The sequence below is a fragment of the Calonectris borealis genome, chromosome 24 (genome assembly GCF_964195595.1).
Source record: "Calonectris borealis chromosome 24, bCalBor7.hap1.2, whole genome shotgun sequence".
Lineage (NCBI taxonomy): Eukaryota > Metazoa > Chordata > Aves > Procellariiformes > Procellariidae > Calonectris > Calonectris borealis.
Window position 1 is genome coordinate 6,498,400 of NC_134335.1, and position 12,886 is coordinate 6,511,285.

The following is a 12,886-nucleotide window of genomic DNA, read 5'->3' on the forward strand; positions in this document are numbered from 1 at the left end:
TTTTCATGTTTCCTGTCACCACCTTTAAAGACTTTTGCAAAAAGTTAAATTGTTATTCCCCATTATGTAAGTGGCTGATTGCTTTACTCATACTGTTCTGTTATTTTATTTAATAGTCTGTGATTATTAAATTTATTTTGATCCTATAACTGAGGGCATAATAAACATTTAGCCACAGCTGGCAGCAAAGTTAACTGTCTAAGATGGGCTTAATGTGCACAGCTGTTTGTATCTAAACTTTCAGCAGCTATTTCCCTGGTGTTGACTTTGAGATGCATTGCCACTTACATAGTTATTCGTAATTTTTTTCTTTTTTAAGAGGATGCTACTGACCTGCCTGTAAGCTGCTTCTCGTGCCGTAACAGCGGGCTGGTACATTTTTACTGTTTATAGCAGCTAGCTTTAAATGCTCCAGATCAAGTAAAGCAGAGTTTTTTGTTTTGTAATATTTGCCTTGGAATGACTTTTGTGCTTTGGAATATCTCTTCAAATACATCTCTGAGCAGCATCCATCTAACAATATGTATCTACATCACATCTAGGATGACGTTCTTGAGTGATGAAGAGGATTAAAATAGTCATTAAGCTGCAAAATACACCACATGTCATGTAAAGCACAAAATAAAGATACAGACAGACTGAACATGCTGGAGTGGTACAATCTGTTGGAATGCACCAGGATGTGAACATCTTTTAGCTCGAGCCAAATTTCAAAGGCTCATATGGCAGAAAGATGAAACTGGGGCTGAGTTTGCGTATAGAAACACTTGGCCTATTGTCTGCAGACACGCTTTCTTGCTTTCCATTTTCTGTCTTGTATATGAAGGGATAGCTGGTCCCCTCTGCAACACCTTGGCTCCTGAGTGAAACTTAAAATCGTGTGCTTAGCAATATTTGTTAGGATACTTCCTGTAGTGGTGAGAATTAACTTCGGGAACAAATAGTGGCCCCAAAGCAGAGAACTGTTCTTGTTATTCTGTGGGCTAATATTCGCATCCCTTTTAATTAATAGGTATAACTATGAAAATATAGACAACCTCTAATGGAATCGTGTGACTGGATAGTTAGTCTTTGCTGTCCAGGCTTTAGAATTGCCACACAGCCTTGACGCACATGAATTCATTTTGTGCCAGTTACCTAACCTGTTTTCCTCCTCAAACTGGTATTACAATCAGATACAAAAATTCTCAGTGCAATATTGTCGGAGTCTTCTAAGTGTTCCTAGCCTCATAACACAAATTCATTTAGTACTGGTATCACTGCTATGTAGGCTAGCTGGGGACTGTGCAGGGATAGGCAGCCTCAAAGATAATTAAGATGTAGTCTGTTAAGGAGCTCGTTTGGGCTCTCAATGATTTTTTTTTTTTTAAGATGTCTAAAATAAGGATATGAGATAGGTTTTTAGCTGTCTCTTGCTATTGCATCATCAAGCTATAATTTCAACATGGTCTTCTCGGGTGCTGATCTTTTATGATGTGAGACATCGGAATATATTCCATAGGGCTAATCCACAGCAGTGATTTGCCAGATTCTGGCGAGGTTAATATTTGCAGCTGAGATGCATACACAGCCATGTTTCGGAATTAAAAAAACACCTTAGTGGGCCATGTCTGAAGTCAACTAGTGAAAAACAAAACCAGCGCTCCCCGGGGTTAGAACTTTTTGCAATGTTTTCATCCTTTGACTTTGAGAAAGCTCTATTGAAACTACTCAGCCTATGGCTAGGAAAATGGTGAGTGGCCTATCGCATCAATACACAAATCAATCTACCCTCCACTCACTGTCCTAGTGATGGGATTTACATGTTAAGTCAGCATTTCTGTTGCTGTATCTGCTTGTAGGGTCAAGGAAAGTAAAACTTGTTTGTGATGGCTGACCATTTATTTCTTTCTCACTGAAGTGGGTATCGCGTTGGACAAGAGCATCTGAGCAGGCAAAAAAGCTTCTCTGAGAAAAAGTAAATAGTCCCCTGCTTCTCCTGTCTGATAGCCTTTTCCAAACAGGAAAATAAAGAATTGTTTGGAATCCTTGTGTTCAAAATAACACATCTTGAAGTTTTTCTTTACTGTTCCTCCAGCTGGAGAATACTAAGTCTTTCGGGGGGAAAAAAAAAAAAATTGTTTTGCTGCTACGATGGACAACCTGGACAAAAGGTTTAAAAAAAAAAAAAAGGTAGTCCTTTTCAGAGACCTTGAAGAGGAATTTCTGTCGAGATGATGGAAGTCCTCGGTGTATACTGCCTCTTTAAGTCATAACTAGATTGTCTAAAACTGTTCTGCCTGCTCTTTTTCAAAGAGCAATTTCCCTCGCTGTTGCAGAACAGGCAGTTCTTGCTTCCGCGTTTGTAATAAAGCTTTCAGCTCCTGATGGTTTTGTGCTTCGAAGCCCTTACTGAAGTGTCACATTTCTTAAAACTCATCAAAGACCTGACCATCAGGTGTATGCAGCTGCTGTATGTAACTTCTTCCACCAATCTAATGTTCAATTGTAATTCAACTAAGTAGACAGAAAAGAAGAAAGCGCTGCTCTCTATCCCCTACCTTGAAAATTTCCAGAAAATGCTTAAGGAAACCTCAAGGAACTAGGTATCAGTGTACACAGAGTTCATTCTTCCCGCTGAAACCCAGAAGAAATTGCTAACGACTTGAAATCTCATTTTATCAAAGATAAACATCAGTTCTTCCATTTTGTTTTATTTCCGTGGAATGCTACACAATCTGATACAGCTCCATAGACAGAAGAGCTATAAAGCTCAGCATATGAAAATCAGGTGTTTGTACAACATACAAAGCCAGTTAAACGTGATGCAAAGATAGCCGTGATATATTTGAGGTTCTAGGCTAGCTTCTGTTGAACTAGTTTTACTTTCTGGAACACCAAAATCAGTAAAGGGGATCTCAACCTAGCCAGCTTTAGTCTGTGCTATAAATTACCACTTAATTTTCTAATAGCATTAAGCAGTTATTCTAAGTAGGGATCTGTTGCTTCCCTTAAAGGAACTGTTTAATACATCCATTAGAGTATCAGTATGCTAGCCTAGCTATGATATGAGGCTGTGACTATTAAACCCCAGCTGATAAATTAATGCTTCAGAAATAAAATGCTACTAAATTAGTCAGGATTGCTTTTAAAGAGTAAAAAATTGAAATCCATTAAGCCATAACTGAGGTCCTTCACTTTCTATGACCCTGCTGCTGACAAAACTTTAGGGGTACTTCAAAAGGCTCTTTGTCATTCGACCTCTCTCTTCTGTCAGCCTGCTAAATCTAGGCATTTGAGCTCTAGGGGATAGATGGAAGTCCACCTTTTATCTTCTGCTTTGGAAGAAGGAAGTTGTGAGATTTGAGCCTAAATTCTGCTAATAGTACCGGGATCCTTCCGAGAGGTGTTTGGCTGTTGGGTGACAAGCTTAAAAACAAGCAAGTAAAGCTTTCGCCATCTGACTCTTGGAAGTCAGAAGTGTTGCTCCGAGCCATCTTCCCAGACTTCAGCCTCTTTGCTACTTAAGTAAGAAGTGTTTGTCATTCTTTATCCTGCTCGTTTGCTTGCTCGCTCGCCACAAGGTTGCCAGCATTAGTGGAAGCAAACTGGCAACCTTTCTTCAGTTTTACTGCTGTTTACTGGGATTAAAAATAGCTGCGGTCAGGAAAATGAAAGACCTTTTTTTGGTGGGAATTTGAGATGGTTTTGCTAAGTTAATTCTCTTGCATTTATTTTTTAGCCATAAGTGGTAGACTTTTCCTAATGAGCAGCTAACTGAAAGCTAAACTTTCTTGGGGCGGTGTTCACATTGAAGTTTTCTATTTAAGAAAAAAAAAAATCCTTTACTGTAGCTGAATAAACTTACAATATCAGTAAGGGAATCTTTAAACAGCAAATGCAAAGATTTCTTTTAAAGCACTGATTTCTGCACCCTGAGACATTAAAGGTTCTTAAAAGATGTTGTTTTGCATGCGAGCAGTGATGTAAGAGATGCTCCATAACAAGCCATAAGCAGTTCTCAGAATAAATAACAGGAGGAGGTGTGTGGGAAGGTGCGTGGGGAGATGTTTTCGGTTTAAAATCCCGATTTGCATTATTTCCTAAATATGTTTAATAAGAGCTAGAGTTAAGTTACCCATGCTTGGTAATATCTACTAACTGCTGACTATTTTCCTAGACCTGTAATTTCTAGAATTAACCTGTGCTTTTGACAGAACTTAAAAAGTTTTAAGTATAAACCTATCTTCAGTTTGGACGCTGAAAACAGCAGGGCTGTTCCATAATTTTTTTGGTAACATGTTAATTTTGGTCTCGTTCAGCATATACTTGGCAAAGCTCCGGGAGCAGCAGCAAAGATGAAAGCAGCCCTGTATTTTAGCTGTGGGTTTCCTATTTCCAAAAGATGGTCATTAGCATGGTTTGGAAAGCCAAGACTTAAAAACCTCGTGATTTCCTCTTCCAGATTTGAAGTTTTACCTGGACTGTTTGGAGCGCAGAATTACCAATTAATTTGGGTTTGTTGGTTTTTTTTTTTTCCAGAAGATTGTGAATTTGGGGGTAGAAAGCGATCAGCATGACCCGCAGAGCTTCAGCAGTGTTAAAGCAATGCCTGTTGAATTATTCCTGTGTGTTACAGGGAAGTTCGTGTGTGGCCTAATTGCAGGACTTCAGGATACCAAATGAGTATTTTACCATGTTCAAAAACAATTGCAGTCTGTGTTGCGCATAAATAGCCGATCTGTGATACTGAACATCATCTATAAAGGGAGGGATTCTTGAGCTCTCGAATAGTTGAAACCAAAACCAAACTGCATTGCAGACTGCATTCCCACTTGTTATCTTTCCTTTATCTTTTTTTCCAGGTATTTTTCCCTGCCACTTCAGGTTTTTTTTTTCCAGGTGTTTTTCCCTGCCGCTTCAAATTCTCGATGCTGTGTTAAAATATGCCCTTTGGTTTCCTGGTTGTTTTTTGGATAGTTGTGCATTAGATAAAAACACAATCTGTGCAGCCTTTTTATCTCAAGTCATTCGAGTGGTTAGATGCATGGTTAGACCGAGTAACCACAGGTTCCTACAGTGGTCTCTCCATTGCAAGCTTTTTTGTGAAGCTCCCAGTGAGCTTCACAAGATCTCTAAAACAAATATTCATGGTGCTTTGGGGCAGGTTGTTTGGTTTGGTTTTGTTCCACCCTGGAATGCTGAATCACTTTGAATCAGTAGTAAGGGTTTGTATTTTTGCCTGCCTGATGTTAGTAAATTATTCTCTCAGTCTCCTTTCTGCCAGTTTTGTCCACAAGGAAGGCTAGCGGACAAGTTGTGTGCGTATGTAAGTTGTGATGAGTTTTAGTCCAGAAGTTATTTTTGCTTCGAACAAATTGTTTTGAAGCGATGAAAGATTTTGTAAATGTACTTTCCTGTGTATTATGGAATCTCTGTATCCTGGTAACCGCAGTGATTATATTCACTAACTCTTATGTAGCTAAGCTGCCTCAACATGGAAAGGACTTGCCACCGAACCACATGGAGAAGTTACTTACAAAATAGCATATTTCGGTACTCCTCCATATGTGTGTTGTTGTCAGTGAGGCCTTTATGAACGGTGATAGTTCGTATTAACAGTCAGCTCACTAATGAAAGTTAGATCTGAAAGGAGAGTCAAATGTGTTGCCGAAGCAGAGGTGAAACACTATTAAATCATAGCGGCTTTTCCTACGTTGTGTTTTGGATCTCCCTTCCAATTGTCCAGGAAGGCAAAATTGCCCTGTGGCCATTTTCTTCAGTAGATTTTTAGTGTACATGAAAACATTAACTTGCACTGAAGTTTTCACTTACTGGCTAGCTAACAAGACATCTTGAGTCGCTGTGGTTCAGATGCCCAAATAATTCATGTGGGAAAGCAGTAATTAGTCTTGCTGTGCAAGACAGAATGATGACACAGATTGGAGCGATGAGGGGTTGAGGTTTAAACCGGGCTGAGCCCGCTGACGGGTGACCTTAGGCAAGTCGCTTGACTTTGTGCCTTAGTTTAGCCCAGTAATAAATAGGTCTAGCCTTCATGTGCTGTAATATGACTTAGAATCGCTCCATAAAAAAAGGTACTTTAAATAGCACCGTTGCTGTGTTTCGCTGGAAAGGGGAAGGAAGTGGCCGAAAGTGCAGCCGTCTGATATTTTGCATGAAAATTGTTCCTGATGCCCTTGTGACGAATGGAAAGCAGCCTGTCTGATTAAGTATATTTGGACCTACCTGTGCACTGTGTAAGGATTATTAATGGCATAATAGTACTGCCTACCTCTTCTCTTGCCCTTACATTTCTAGGGTGGGTTTTGTGGTAAATGATTCCAGTCCCAGCCATTACACACAAGCTTCAGTTTTGAAAGCTTGAGGCCTGTCGATTAATCTTTTTTTAAAGGACGCTGTTCTGGGTACAGTAACATTTGTTCAGGGAATGTTCCAACTGAGTTGTTCTGAACTTTGTCTCTCCGGGGGTAGAAAAGAGGATGCCAAAGGCAACCATGTTACACAAACAACTTCAGGAAGCCAAGACTATGCTGAATCGTGGCTTTCCTGAATTTGATCGCTGCTCCTTGAGACCAGTTATGCACCAGTACCAACTGCAGTGTTGCTTTCCCAATCTGAATGTGGCAGTTTCTGAGTGCAGGCATCTGACAGGCAGATTATCTGCCCAATGACTCACGTAGGCTTGGTTTATGGAGCATGATAAACTAGAGAAGGAGGGGGAAATAATCTGCTACCTCGTTAGTACAAATTCCAAGGGCAAAAAGGCCGCCCGCGAGTCACAGGTACTTGGAAATCTCCCCTTTCCCCTGTAGAAAGGCAAAGGAAGGTGCAAAAGCAGTGCAAGAATGCTTCAGGCTTGCTCTTTGTAACGCTACGGCTGCTGTCGGCACATACAAAAGTACATAGATGATTGTCACTGAACTTCCGAGTGTTCGAGGCTGCATGTTAGCCATAAACAGCGGCGATCTAAATACAAACTGCACCCGAGCTAGCACTGCAGCTCCTGCATTGGTTTCCAGTTTTCTGCTAGTGCAGAACCCTCTACCACAAAAGTCAATAAAGGACGAGCAGATGAGAACTCCACCCCTTCCAGCAAGTTAAAGTAAGCCAAAGACTGCTTTGCTGAGATTTCTGCCATTTAAATTCAAAAGCAAACACAGGCTGGTATTATCAGCTCACACCAGATCTGCCTGCAGACAATAATTCTTCCTGTCTTGGACCCCTGCCCATGTGCATTATTGTAATTATCAGCAATTTAAAAAAAAATAAAGCAATAAAGCTAGGATGAGCTGCTAGTCTGTAGATTTACTGCCTGCTGTGTCAGGCATTCATTAGCCTTCCTGGGTTCAAGCCACCTATCTGCTGAATAAAAGCAGGAAGAGAAGCTAAGGAAAACAAAGCGTGAAACACAATTTGAAGCACGAATTGAAAGCTCTGCTCATGTTTACAAGTTATAAATCCAAAAACAGGGGAATTTTAAGTATTCTGTTCAGAAGTTCTCGTGCATAAGGTCCCTCTGCCAACTTCCCTCACTTAATTGAAGTGTTGGTTTCCTGAATGCTAACTTGCCATAAACCATTAATTCACAGGTGAGATTCACGGCAGTGAACATTAGGTTTAAGGTCTGTGCAGCACGTCGAGACCCGGGAAGGCTCAGCTCTACAGTTCCAACGCAGCTGTCTCCTTCCAAAAGCTTCAGCTTAACGCTTCACATCAGATTTGTGACTGCGACATCTCTTCGTGATTTTTTTTATTTTTATTTTGCCAAGGGCTGGCCTTTCCTTATGGAAGGAGAAATGCCCGTGAACTTCAGCCGTGTAGACAGCAGTAACGCGGGGTGCAGCTGGGCTTCGAACCAGTCAATTCCCTGCACAAATGTGCGTACCAATTTTTCAGCCAAGGAAAGGGTGGAAAGTTAGAATACTCGCACATTTAAAAGCGGCAGCTTTCAAGGGTTGTGCTCACAGGAAGGCTGATAAGGTAGCAAGACTCATTTTTGTATCAAAGGAACTGTCAGAATTCCTCAGTGGTCTTGAAAGAGTTCAATCTATATCCTCCGTATGTGTGGATATTACACTGACATAGGAAGAGTTGCAGTGCTGACACCCCTGTGTTGCGCTCTGGATAGAACAGGAAAATATTTTTTTTTTTTTTTTAATCCAGAAAAGCTGCTTTTTTTTTTTTTCCTTTCATTAAGTAAAGGTGGGAAGCGTAATTTATCTGGATAAGGACTGTGCTGAACAGCATGTTCTGAAGTCCCTCAGGTTGTGGTTCATGAGCACTCTGATTTAATAAGCGGTATTACTTTCGAGGGGCTTCGCTTAATTAAAAACAAACAGCGCAAGTAATCTTTCAAAGCACTGCCTGGCATATTTTGTCAGTGTAGCAGCAAATAGTTGTCGAATATTTGTAACTCTTCTGAGCAGGAAATCTGATCCGACCTGCAGACAATCCTGCAAAAGGCTGGGCATTTTCTTTTGAGGCAGTGAATGCCCTCAGCAGCTATTAATCTCTGTTCTCTGGCCACCCAGTCAATGCAATTCACAATTAGAGGTTTTTTTTCAGCAACTTATAAATTCTAGAGGCTGGAGTTTCAGTTTTAAAGCAACTTAATCTTCCATGGTGTTACCTGGCCAGGGCCGCTCACGTATTGCTGCAGAGGAAGCCTGATGGAAAGCACGAGCAGTATGAGTTTTCCTAGCCGGCCCTCGATACTTCTCAAGCCTTGCAGCCCTTCTGCCTTGGAACCAGGGCCAGCATCTCTCGTCGTGCTTGTGCAACAGGGAGTGCACGTGCCCGGTAGCTGACGTGTTTGCACCAAACGCGTTAGCTGGGAGACTCTGATTTTCTATACTGCATATGCCTAGATTTTCTTTAGAAGCAATATGCTGTGAAAACAACGTTTTAGCATAAATGAAAAGCGAATCTAAGACTTCCTCTTAAGCTCCCGTCCACCCTGGTTGTGCTGGAATAAAGACTCATATTCTGGCTACTCTGATCAGATGAGCAAGGTTACTGGAATGTTTGACTTCACGGAAAATTCAGAATGTAGGTAAATTTGACGTTTTGCAGACGTTTGTGCTATAAAGGAAAGCTCTCAGGAACTCATTTCTAGGAAATACAATGAACGACAACGCTTCACAAAAGAGAAACTCCAGTTGCCCTTCTATCCTGAAGTCCCCAGCAGCATGCCACAAGGCTTTCCTGAATAGCACTCGGTAGAGACCTGGATAGACAGCATGCTCAGTAAGCTATGTTGTGATAAAGTTTAACAGATCCAGAAATACAAGGCAAGGAAAATGAGTGTGTTTTTCATTTTTATGCCTTTTTGAACCAGAACTGCCGTGTATTGCATACGTTTCGGGGGTAGATGTCAAATATTCCTTATTTTACATAAGCTGATAGGAATTCCTATACATTGTTGTTCCCAGCATTGAAGTAGAGGAACACTAGAGAGCAGAAACGACTTAAATTCGCAAAAAATCCTCCCTGTAGAACGTCGTTGTGCTGTGCCGTGCCCGTAATCTCTCTAGCCTTGCATCCCTCCTTTGAGATGGTGGATACTTGCAGGAAGAAAAGGCATGACCCTTTTTTAGAGCATAGAGCCCAGGCCTCTGGATGGGTAAAGCTCACCAATCAAACCCGCTGTCACAAGTTGAAGAGGCTGGTAGTAAATAAAAGACTGGATACTTGGGCAGAGATGCTTCCGTCAGAGAAGAGGAGTAGTTAGAGGTTTGAATTCCAGTGTTTCGGGACCGTAAATCAGGCGCTGCATGACAGGGTGAGGAATTTAACTGACGTTAACTGGCCAGAGATTTATGTGTTTATGGAATCAAATACTCCTTTGGTCTTGGAAAGCAAACTGGATTACGGAATTATACCAAAAGGCAGAGCAGAATTTATCACGAAACATCTTGTAAATGCAAGTGCCAGTGAGGAAAGTGATGGTTGACGTAACAGTCTTTTCCCAAGTAACATTCATCTTGCTCTCATGTTAGGGATATGTATTAATAGGATAATAGCTACTACAATAATGTTTGCCGAGGACGTACACAGCTGGGTGAACTCTTCCGTTGTGTGTACGTTGCCACTCCCGAGCTGTCAGTCTGCTTATTTAAGAGGTGGAATAGTCGCTCCCCAGCACTAGAAGAGGCGGCTGCTTCCATTTATGGCTGGGAAATTCCCAAAGAAAAATGTGCTGTCAGTTTGTTCATCCCTCTGCAATGTGGCATGAGTGAATTCTCTGAAGTATTGAAGAGCTTAACTAAGGACATGGCTTTATCCCGAGCTTCGTGCTGACTTACATGTTCCCCAGCCCTCCTTTTGCAAAACGATGCTTGAATGTAGACTGGCTAACCTCAGCCTGAGTGATCTGCTTTTACTTTTGGTACACTGAAGGCAATTGTGGGGAGCAGCAGAAACTGACTTTGTCCCAAAAAACTCTTGTAGGTGACTTTCTTCACTACTTAAGTAGCAGTGTTAAAGGTGTGGCCTGCACTGTTACAGATGAAATTTGCTGTGCTGTATTCCCTCATGACAGGTAGAATGAGATAAAAAAGCTGAATTCAGTAACTGATGTGTTTGGCAGCCGGAGTGGATTGTCAGTGGTGAAAAATTGAAGCCCATTACTCAAAAATCTTATCTTGCAGGTCATGGGGTTAAAGATTCAACTTGTGGGTATCAAAGTTCATTAACTTACTCAACAGTGCAATTCAAGAAAAGATTTCTTCCATTTGATTAAAAGTGATGAAATCAAGCAAGTAATTAGTCTCGTTTGTTCAGCTGTGAATTGGGGCTTAGCATGTTCTGGTAGCTATGGCAACAGCACTCTACTGATATGCAAACTATTTGAGCAATCCACGGAGGAGGAATGATACCTTTGCCACAGTGCCGAGGTGTCAGGCCGGAGAGACAGCAAAAATAAACACCGGCTTGCATCAGTATGTAAATAGGGGGTGGTCGTGATTTCAGGAGGTTGGTATGTGTTTGAACAGGGGTTTTGCTCATGCAAGAGCTGTTATGAATGGATTACTGGTGGATGTTTCTGCCTCTCGGGATGGAGCCTGCACCTCTCCTGCCTATGCAGTTACCTTATTTTGCTGCATGCTTGTTAAGTTTGCTTTGAAGAAGACAGATTTCAAGCATAGGCAGTGCTAATGATCTCCAAACCGTTCATAACACGTACATTTTGTTCTCTTTTGATGCACTGTATTCTTCTTGCAAGGGTTAATGCTTTGTGCATACTCGATCTTGCGTTTCTTTTTGTTCTTTTCGGAGTTCAGTTTGAATCTTGGATGTAGTTGTAGTGTTGTCATAAAACAAAACTGTGTTGTGGATTGTTTCCTTTAACATGTCAAGTCTTGTGCTCTCTGGAAAGCAGTTGTTGGTACCAAAGGAGTGTTTGTTTGGAGAGAGATAAAAAGGCCCTCTTACAAAGTCTGCACGTGTGTGTTTGTAGAGTTACGAAGGATCATTCCACGTTTGCCTTTTCCTTCTGAAACGATACGGCAGGGAGGAAGGCAGCGCAAGAGCGCAGGTTTTGCTGAGGGGTATCAGTCAGCACTTGTTAGACTCACATGTTTATTAAATTGTTTGATTTCTGAAAGAACAACGTTATCGCACCCTGTTACCCAGCCTCAGCGTATTCATCAGAAGTCCTCCTATACCTGAAGTGCGTGACTGTCTTCTCTCCATTAGGGCGGAGAGTACAACAAATGTACCTACGCTAAACTTGAAAGTATATATGAACTTGGAAGCCTTTTGTAACCGGAACATGCCAGTATCTGTTATATATAGTTCAATATTTCATTACTTTGTGATCTGTGCTAAAACTTGCTCTCGTGAGCATCTGTTGGGTGAAAGGGTTAGAGTAAATAGAAGCCACTTGTATAAGACTGTTTCTCTTAAGTGATGTGCAGTTGGATAGTTCTTAAAACTCAAGGGGTAATTTTTCTGAAGTTAAGACGTGAATTTATGCTTTTGTGTCGCAGGTTGGTCTTATCCCCCAAGCACTAGCCATGTGTTCAGCACTAAACAATCCTTGACTTGAATGTTGAAATGTCTTATCTCCAGGCAGTGATTTTATGTGTAAATGGGGAGGGGGAGAAATGAGCTAATTACAACGGAGTTAATTTTTTCCTAATATCTAGCGACTAGGAGCTGCACTCGGGTTGTCCAGTTGAATTCTTCTTTGCTTCTTTATTTGCTTTAAGCATTACACGTGTTGATACAAGTTGATGGGGATCTGCAGACAATAGGGAATGAACAGTGCCCACAGTAATGTATGCATTTTTGAGTGCATGAAAAGTTAAACATGAAGGCAGAACAGTTGGCCTGGGGTAGTGGTGCCTGCCAGGAAAAAAAGAAGCTTAGGGGCGGTGGTGCCCTGAAGCCTCTCTGTATTGCTGTTTCTAATCTGCCTTGTCTGAAGTAGTTGAAATGGATTTCATTCCCCTAAACACCTTAAAGAGCTTTCGATTTAGGAGTTCATCTGTTGTTTTGCCTCATACCTCTTCTTTTTTTCTCTTTTTCTTTTTCGAACAGCTAGGAGTTATGTAGGAGAGGATGTTCAGCTCCTGGCATTCACTCAGTCTTTTCAGAAAAACCGCAACTCTGCAATTTAATTTAATCCCCTTTTTCTTCTTTTGGTCAGCAGCAAGATTTCAGAAAGGGAACCTGACCTTGTTTTCATTGATCAGTCTGCAGTTTGACCTGAATGTGGGTCTGAGTTGTCGGGTTTTTGTCTGTCGGGGCAGGGTGGGAAGTGCACAGAATACGCATCAGAAACCAGGCAGTACAAATACCCACAGGAGTGCACTGAATGAGAGACAACAGGCTTTGAGAAGTTGGTTGCAACAGCTACGTTCTTCTGATTCCGCAGAAG

The 12,886-nt window shown here is 41.4% G+C and overlaps 1 protein-coding gene across 8 annotated transcripts in view; it reads left to right on the plus strand.

Annotated features, from left to right (window-relative positions):
* The window catches only part of APLP2 (amyloid beta precursor like protein 2), a 48,022-nt gene that overhangs the window by 9,828 nt on the left and 25,308 nt on the right, over positions 1–12,886 (plus strand). The gene's annotated exons all lie outside the window — the stretch shown is intronic.